Genomic DNA, 9,782 nt, shown 5'->3' with positions numbered 1-9,782 from the left:
AACAATCTATGAAATTGAAAATAAAAGCGTGGGGCGCATGTAATACACTTGAATTGATATGACAAGTAATATACATATGTATGTATGTATGTGGGTATATGAATAACGACCGCTTAAAATCGATTTCAAAGTTCTACTTTCGCTGTAGAAATTTTAGGTCTACGTTATGTAGTTTGACTATTGTCAATTAAATCGAATGCTTTGTATTGCATGCGATCCACGTTTTTCATTTTCAATTTCATAGATTGTTTATAATGACTTTTGCTAAAATTTCAAATCAAAAGTTATCAAAACAAATTCTATGGGACTGAGAAATATTATTTTCTATATTTAGGGTTTCCTAATAAAATAGAGAGTACAAACTAGATTTCATCGAAATCGGATGAAATTTAATGTTTCCGCCCACAACAGTGGAGGGCGTGGTAATTATCCCATCTTTACCAACTTTCAGAATTCTCTATTCCTAGGTAAAACTAGACCACATGCCAAGTTTCAGTGAAATCGATCCAGGTTAACTATTATTTCCTCCTGACTCCATATATTTAGTCGAAATACTTTGCGACGTTGCGTTTTATATGAAAATACTTCGATTTGACCTCATTTCGAGTTCACCAGACCGACGTAGCAACGAGTTCGTTTCGAAATCGTCCTCGTTCTGTGGCAAATTGGGTGTTTATAAATACATATGTAAATATGTATGAATTAATGTTTTTGTCTGGTCGCCTCATCGTAGCCAGTCCACTATCTGGTCTGGAATGCACGTAAGCGTATGAATATGATTTAGGTGCGGCAATAAATTCACTTAAGCTTTTCGGAATTTCCATGCATACATCTGTAAGATACTCAAATACATATGTACATAGTAGCGCACACATATACATTTATATATTTGTTTAAGTCTAAAATTTTTTCTTTTCTCATTTGACTTAAAGCAAATGGGTTTTTTGTGTAGACAAAATAGACATAAATTTGTTCAACCATTAAATAGTTTTTTAACAGTAAGATTTGGCTGCTTAGTGAAATAAAACAAACAAAAAACAGCAGACTATGAATGAGCATTTGGATGCAGTTTTTATAGAAATGATCATATTTGTTTTAATAGAAGGTTTTGATAGTAATCCAACGTCAAACCACGCTAGCTCAAAAGATTTAACATGAAATCATGAAACTAATTTATTTAGTCAGGGTTTTGTAGAAGACCGCACATTTAACTTAATTTTACTAAAATCTTAAATTTAAATATTCTAACGTGTTTCGATAAAGAAGTAGCTTCCTAGGACGAAGAAGGAAAGCATATTTATTTACAATAAAAATATAGCCCATTAAATTTGGACTTTTTAAAATATAGAAAAACCATCAGGAATTTTTAAAAAAGGACATCATATTAACCATTTTTGTAAGAAATATAAATCTTGGCCGAACAATTTTCGTTATACAGTTCGTTTCTTCAATAGAATTGTAAGCCTATAAGACGTTCGCAAAATCTTTGAAGATACATTTTTCTAACTATACCTGCTGCAGGTACATCCTGCGGGAAATCATTTAGTGAACTTAAATCTTAGCACTTAGATCAAGCACAACTCAAAGTAGACTAACCTATATTATGTATAACTATTTCAGTCGGAAGTGAAACTGCTGCAAATTTGAATATGTATGTAATATACAACTTTGTGGCTTTTAGGTCGATAGAATTAAAGTTGTCATTTGTTTGATTTTTATACAAAAGGGTAAATTGGCAAGGTTCAAATAGTGCTATAATACAATCAGATTTTTAATTTTTTTTTTATTATATCTATAATTTCTATCCTTATGCTAGATTTCCACTAGGCAAATGGCAATGGCAAAAAAGACAAATGACAAAGTCGGGCATTAAAAAATAATCGTGTCATTACATTAAAAAATTTGTCACTCAGTTCATTTCCACATGGCCTTTTTTTAAATGGCATACGTTTTTTGTCATTTCAATGCCTAGTGGAAATTCAGCATAAGAAACAACCAAGGTCGTTTCAAAGCATCGCATCATAGCGTGCCCATTAAAAATGCTTTTTTTTTGGAAATCACAGTTTGTGAGAATTATTATTGCATATTTTTATAAATATTTTAAAGGTAATTTTGAGGTCACGACCTGGCGATTTAGGTCAGAAAATATGATTTTGTAGATTTATGAGTTTTTGAATGACTACATTTGATTCGATTTCAAAGATCGAATATGATCTCAGAGGAGAATAGATAGGCCTTTAAAATGGTTTGTAATAATCTATTGTCGGACTAGGCTTGTTGAAATTTTTAAGGGATGGTTCCTTGCGCAGAAGTAGAAAACTTTTGACTGCCATTCACATGGGAGAGGCCAAAAGTGTTTATTGTGCGTACGGTTGAAATCGCAGCTCAAAACGTCCGGATATCTATATCCACGTATCCTCTGGGTAGCAACCAAACACCCGTTTGGATCGAGCTAAAGTGAGAAGGCGTAAAACCTCGCGTGCGCTGGGTCCCGCCACGTTAAAACCCCGCCCAATGAAAAATGTAGAAAACCACGGATGAGACTTCCTTTTTTTGATGACGACCACGGCAAACGTATAAAAGACTATGTCTTGAGGGTATGCACCTGGAATATCCGGACCCTTAATGGGGAAGGTGCTTCCTCCCGGCTGGTTGTTGTCCTCGGGAAGACCACCGCCATCTAAGAAACGCGATGGACGGGACAAGGCAAGGTAAGCGCGAAGCCTTGCGACGTCTACCACAGGTGCCACAGGTGGTAGGAGAGAGACTCCGTCGCCGAGTACTGGCGTTCACCCCGTTCTTCAACATCTCGCTCATCTACGCCCATGCCTCGGCGGAAGAGAAGGACGAGGCGTCCATGGCTCTCTTCTATGAGCGCTTAGAGCGTATGAGTGCTGCCCCCGACACGATGTCAAATTCGTGCTCGGCGATTTTAATGCCAAGGTGTGCAAGGAAAGGATCTTTGGCGCACTCTAGGAAAATTCAGCCTCCACGACCAAACGTCCGATAACGGACTGAAGCTGATCGACTTCGCCGGGGCACGAAACATCAACTCGGACCACTATTTTGCTGTAGCCAAGATACGCACCCGCCTCTGTGCAGCAAAAATTTTGCGCCCAAATATGCAACGAAAGCTTAATGTCGAAAAGCTGCAATCACAACACGGCCAATTTATTCGCCACTCGACTCACACACCTGCTCTCTGAGAGCACTCTTCAACAATCCAACATACGCGAGCAGTGGAACCACATTTTCTGTATTTCGAAAGCTTAATTGAAAGATTTGCTAACGCGATGGTCTTAGCGTGATTCTATTTGCCTTTTAGCAAAAAGTTTAATGCTAAACTGCAACTAATTGTTGCTATTTCTGGACATTTTTGCGGACAAATTTTGACATAACAAAAAGGATGAATCAATCAAAATCTTGCTAGAGATGTAAATTTTAAGCGCCTGTAAAAAGTAAATACTAAAAGCATTTTTAAATCTGTAAGAAACAAAACATATTTTATGAAAAAATTATCAAAATGTGTATATAAAATTTTTAATCAAAGAAAAGGGGCAAAAGTCGCATGATTTTTAACAAAAGTTTCAAAAGTCGGTGTCAGGGGACATCGATCTCCAAAAATTGTCAATTTGACACTTTAGTCGCACAACGGTAACACTGGTGCAAGGAGATGACAAGGGTAGATATTGTAGATAATTGACGCCCTCATAGGCTAAATATATGTTTTCGGGGTTGCTGAATACGATGGGACCGATTAATATTCTCTACAATCTAACCATCTTGAGAAGTTCAAGAAAAACTTAAAAAAAAACTAGAAAAAAATATAAACTTTTCACTTTTAATGCCTAATACTAGTTATTGTTTACAAATTGTTTTTATCAACAAAAGGTAGTCAGGGTCGTAAGTCATTCGAAGGACTTTAAAATTAAAAAAAAACAGTATGATTTGGTTGAATCAGTGTCAAGATACGAGCAAATTTCTAAAACGGTGCAAATACGAAAAATATCAATGTTCCGGGAAACGCTTTAAATGACTCATGAAAACGGGGTAAATTTCAAGTTTTTATGCTTGGAAATCATCACAAGGTTAACATATATCATATCAAGACAGTGAATTTGCATACAAAATTAACTAAAGTAAAGAAAATGGATTGATGGATGATTTTATCGATACTAGGGACGCGCGATGTTAACCGATGCATAGGAATCATTGATGTTTTCAATTCGATGCATTGAGTAAATATCGACTAATGTATTTTGATCGATGTGTCGAAAACCAGAACTTGCAGTTTAAAGTGTTAGCAACCTTGCCTCTGTAGATAAGGGTAATTTATAGCGATTCTTTCCTTATTGTATTACACTATGCGACAGTCAAAATCGGGATGGGATGAAACCAACGGGAAATGTTATATCGGTGAAAAACAAGTTATACGTGTCCCGGCGTTTCGCTGGGTCACGTCTAGGAATCGAGATATATATATAACTATCATATAGGGGAAATTGTCACCTTTGGTGGTCTTTTTTTGACATAACTCGAGAACCACTAGTCCGATTTTGCTCAAACAAATTTAAAAAAACTAAAAATTACAATTCCTTTAATCTGTTCATATAACGTTTTTCTATATAATCAATAGTTTTGCCGGTAAAAATAAATGTATGAAGAAAAAAATATTTTTTGCCTAAAATATTAAATTTTTTTAAAACTGTTGATTATATAGAAAAACGTTATATAAAAAGATTAAAGGAATTGTAATTTTAAATTTTTCTAAATCTGTTTGAGCAGAATTGGACTAGTGGTTCTCGAGTTATGTCAAAAAAAGACCACCAAAGGTGACAATTTCCCCTATATGATAGTTATACATATATCTCGATTCCTAGACGTGACCCAGCGAAACGCCGGGACACGTATAACTTCTTTTTTACCGATATAACTTTCCCCGGTAGTTTGAACCCTTCCCGATCACTGACCCCTACCATTTGTCTCACAGTGTTTTCGACTCAAACATATCAAATTTTCACAACTAACTTCAATCAAAATATTTTACCAAAGCGACAGAATAGGATAATAAGCATTACAAGATATATTGGGGGGCTCGACCATATTAAGCTGACATTTCAAGGTACTATTTTATATATATATACGGAAGATTTGAAAGTTAGAGGGGGGGCTCGAGCACCCCCCTGCCCATACCTGGCTACGCCCATGTCTATGTCGTTTTTAACTGATACATCGCAAAACATCGATGTGACTTCACGATGCAATGCATCGCAAGAAACATCGATATACTTTTAACGTGCGCAACCCTACGCGCAGTATACTTGAATATGTTTACCCTCGTTTTCAGTCAAAGGCAAATTGAATACAAATTGGAGGCGTCCGGCAGGGTCGAAGTAGAAGATTGAACTGTCTTCAGTGGGGGAAAACAACAATATGACGATTGAAAACCTGTTTATTCACAAGACATATTTGACCGAAATAAAAAATGGCGAAAAGACAACACCGTTTTAGAAATTTAATTTAAAAATAGACAATTTTATAAAATTCCTGTGACACTCAAGTTGTGGTAATTTACTGTATAAAAAATACGTGAAAATCAACTAAAATCTCTAAGAAAAGCACATAACATGAAAATGTAAAAGGCATTTCATCATATAAAAATGCTAAAATTAAACTCTAGTAATTTTAGATATTTTTCCTGAGTGGTCAAAAAAAATGTACAATATATTGTACATTTACACTGAAAGAGTGTAAATGTCTTTTACATTATATTGTACAAACGTCCGCAAATGTTGCAGTTGAAAAGGCAATTAGCCGTAGTTTTTCAAGAGTTTGTGTGCTGTTTTTGAAGTAAGGGGTAGGTTTTTGATTTCTTGATCCCGTTGCAGAAAAACCGGGAAGGTTTATTTGTATTTTATATTGTAATTGTATCTCTTGAAAATACATTGAATACATCGTTGTTTAAATGTACTATGGCCCTATCATAAGTTTATTTACAGGAGAAACAAAAAACTTTAATATGAACGCAAGGTAATTCTATGGAGAATCTTAACTCATGATACTTAAAAAGATGTAAGATATTTATTTCAACTAGGGCTGTGCGATTTTTCGATTACTCGAGCAAGTTGGTTAATCAATTATTCGGTTAATCAATTACTCGAGTAATCAAGATTTTGATCACTCAAAACGATGATTAATCGAGTTACTTGAAATATGATTACTCAAAAAAATAATAATTTTGCTCGTTAAAAGAGTTTGCTTTGGAAAATGCTTATTTTCTTTTTTACATTCTGTATATGAAAAAAAAATTTCGTTTTAATTTTTGAAAACAGAAACGTTGTTTTCAAAGTATCAAGGCACTTTAACTCTTTTATACATATGTAAAGAGTTGAAATGTTGATTAATCATAAAGCAAATTACTCAAATATTTTTGCTTTTGGTTAATCAAAAATCTTGATTACTCGAGTAACTGAACTTTTGAGTAATCATAACTTCTAATTAATCGAATAACTGAGTTATTTACTTTATGATTAATTAAAATTTTGAGTAATCAATTAATCGCACAGCCCTAATTTCAACATATCTGTAAAATGAATTATTTTGTACATACATAAGTTCATTTTTAATGATATAAATGTTTTATTCCGTCAAACTTAGTGAAATATGTTTTGAGTTTTCTTGAGTGATTTTACTCCTTTGCGGACCTTTGTACGGGGGGCTGAAATAACACAAACGGCAATAACGTAAAATTTGCTTTATTTCACTTTTAACCCTCTAGCCGTTTTTTTTAAATAATTATTTTAAATCACCCATAATTTTAGATGTTGGTAATTAGGCAACTCTGAGCAATGTTTTAAACTCAGTTTCAATTTACCTGTCAAAATACGTACGCTAGGTGCATTAGCGCACACAAGGGGTGGGTTTTGGGGTTCAAACCCCGCCACCCCCCCCCCCCCCCCCCCTAAAGCTAATAACCTCAAATACAATATGTATCTTAAAGCTAAGAATCCAGCTCTCAAGGAAATTATAAGAAATATTTATTATAATTTCTGTTGCTTGAAAAAGCGCGAAAATATACGAGCTTTTTTTTCTTGAGAGCTGCAAATTGATTTAAGAAATTTTGGTAGAAGAATATTTCTTTTCCATTGTCCGTCGTTTTATATGAATTTTTCGTTTTTCTTGAGAGTTCAGTTAATTTTTTCGGTATTTGAAATATTAAAAAAATTTTGCAATTGTGAAAAATCACCATCTCTATCGAAAACCAGAAATCAAAAAATGAACATAGAAGTGAAAAAATTCATGGAATCAATAAATTAATTTTTACTGACTCTTTTTAAAAATTTTTGATTAGGTACTTTTGAAAGTTGAGCGCATCTTGAGTTTATAGAACTTTTTATTAAACAAGTAGTTTTTAAGGAAAGAACACAACCGACTTCAATTCTCATATTCAAATTTAGAGGTACCGTTAATTTCTTCATGATCCAATCATCGGATCTCTAAAACAAATTACGAGACGAACCTTGAGGTACTATCTTTCTAATAAAAAAAGGATTATTGAAAACGGTTCACGTGGTCCAAAGTTATGTATTCCGGCGAGATGATAACCTCCCTTTTTTTTGAAGTCGGTTGAAAGCGTTTGAGTTCTGTGTATTCGTAAATAAAGTGCAGCTTATGAATTTTAAAACGTTTATTTATTTATTACATACTGTACATAAAACTTGCCAAATGTATTTTAAAGAGGGTATTATCTGAAGCAAATTTTCAGTATTTTCCGGTGATATATCTTCAGAAATATAAAACCCCCCCTAAAATATATTCCTGGGTGCGCCCCTGGCTAGGTGTAAAAACATTTCGACCGTCTGTAGACAGTTTAAAGTATAAAAAAATTCGGACATGCATTTGTATATAATACAAGAAGGATGTTTGATTTCTTCAAATATTTGATCAAAAATATGTATATACGAAAAAAATAAAAGTAAATATATACTTACTTACTTATTACTGTCTTATTTAGTGTGAATGTTCGTAAGCAAGTTTTTATTAAGTTTTTATACATATATGGCTATAAATTTTTTGCAACGCATAAATTATTTATTATAGCGCATAAACCGGGGCACGTAGAGAAATAACTGTATGAGCCTGACGCTACGTTTAAATAAGCTCCGATTCGGCATTCTTGGGTGAGAGTAAAAGCAATGGCGCGAACGAACACTATAGAAGCATCAAAAGAAGAAGGACCTGTCCTCCTCCTCCTGTCTTCCTATGATCAACAAAACTGCAAAACATTTGAAGTTCCTTATATGAAAAGAGACAAAAATACACCCCACTGATGAGGTGATCGGGCTGCACTTACTCAATATCTCAAACCGTCAAGTCGTTTGGGTTTTTGCATCCTCTGTTGTGAACACCCAATTACTGCTTATATGATTATATAGCCCGTGGCTGGCCAGAGTTATTCAAGGCCTCTTCTCGAGCGAAGTGCTTCGCGTACTAGGCGATATGTCGAGCTATTAAGCTTTATCTGTTACAGCGGTTCTTTTCATGTGCGGGCGACCCCCTTTTCTACCACTCGAGGAAAGCGTTATAGATACAAAGGAAAAACTTCAACACCCCTAAAACAGTACTACAGAGTTTCTAAAAAAAATGCCGTTTTGATCCAGCCCCTTCGCCTCGATTAAAGCTTCGGCACCAACGAGATTTCATACGGTGGGATAAGTTACAAAGGAGATACAAAGCAGATGCAAACCGCACACACCACCGCAAATACGCCTGAGGCCTGCGGATGCACACTGGGTCTAAAACAAGGTCTTGGACTTCACCAGAGCACACTCCTGTATATAGAAACCAAAAAGAGACTTTCAAAAATATATTGCTATTAAACGCACTTGAATATGTAAATTTTGGCGTTAACCGTTTTGACCGTCTACAGACGGTCATCTGAAAACGCTCTAACTATACATATAATTTTTGTTTAATTCACAACAAAGCACTGAATTATGAAAATAAATAATGTTTCCTACTTACTATAAAATTTTCAAGTCTTTAGAAAAATAATTACTGAATAAATATCGGAACTATAAAATCACTATTTATGACAGTAATTTATTTCACCTTTAACACTGACTCACAACTTTAACTGACACGTGTACTCAAAATATAGAGTAAAAAGCGCATTTTAGTTTGAATTCACAAAGCACATAACCATTAAAACCCGTTGTTATGTTTTTTAATATTGCTATCTAATTTTACTAACATTTATTAGCAAAAAAGCAATGACCACCTACAGACGGTTATAACGGCTAGAGTTCTGAGTTTTGCTTTATTTCCAACAAAGGTTGGAAATAAAACAAATTTCGCCTTATTTCCCATTGCTTATTTATACTATTTGTAACAAAAACAGTTTACTGAGAGAAGGAAAAAGAACTTTGTTGATCCCAAAAATACAATTAAACAAATATTTTTACTTATGAAGGTCTAAAAAATTATAGGGAAAGCGTCTAACTGCTCGGCAAATTGGACATAACGTTTTGTATGAATTCTGACTGCATGCTTTTTAATATGTTGAAAACATTGCAGGAAAACCTTTAAATGTTTGCATGGAACCATGGCGCAATAAACAGGTGAAGTACTCAAACAGCTTTCTCGCTTTATTTTTTGACATTCGGCTGCCTTATAGTGTTGGAAAACTATCGATAGTGTATACATTCGATAGTTTCGATAGTGATGGTACAAAATATTCGATACTATCGAAAATTTTCTAACATATGTATATTGACTTATAA

This window comes from Rhagoletis pomonella, unplaced genomic scaffold (genome assembly GCF_013731165.1).
Source record: "Rhagoletis pomonella isolate Grant_MI unplaced genomic scaffold, Rhpom_1.0 Rhpom_scaffold_00004, whole genome shotgun sequence".
NCBI classification, from domain to species: Eukaryota; Metazoa; Arthropoda; class Insecta; order Diptera; family Tephritidae; genus Rhagoletis; species Rhagoletis pomonella.
The sequence above is the reverse complement of the archived record's forward strand: the minus strand, read 5'-3'. Positions refer to the sequence as shown.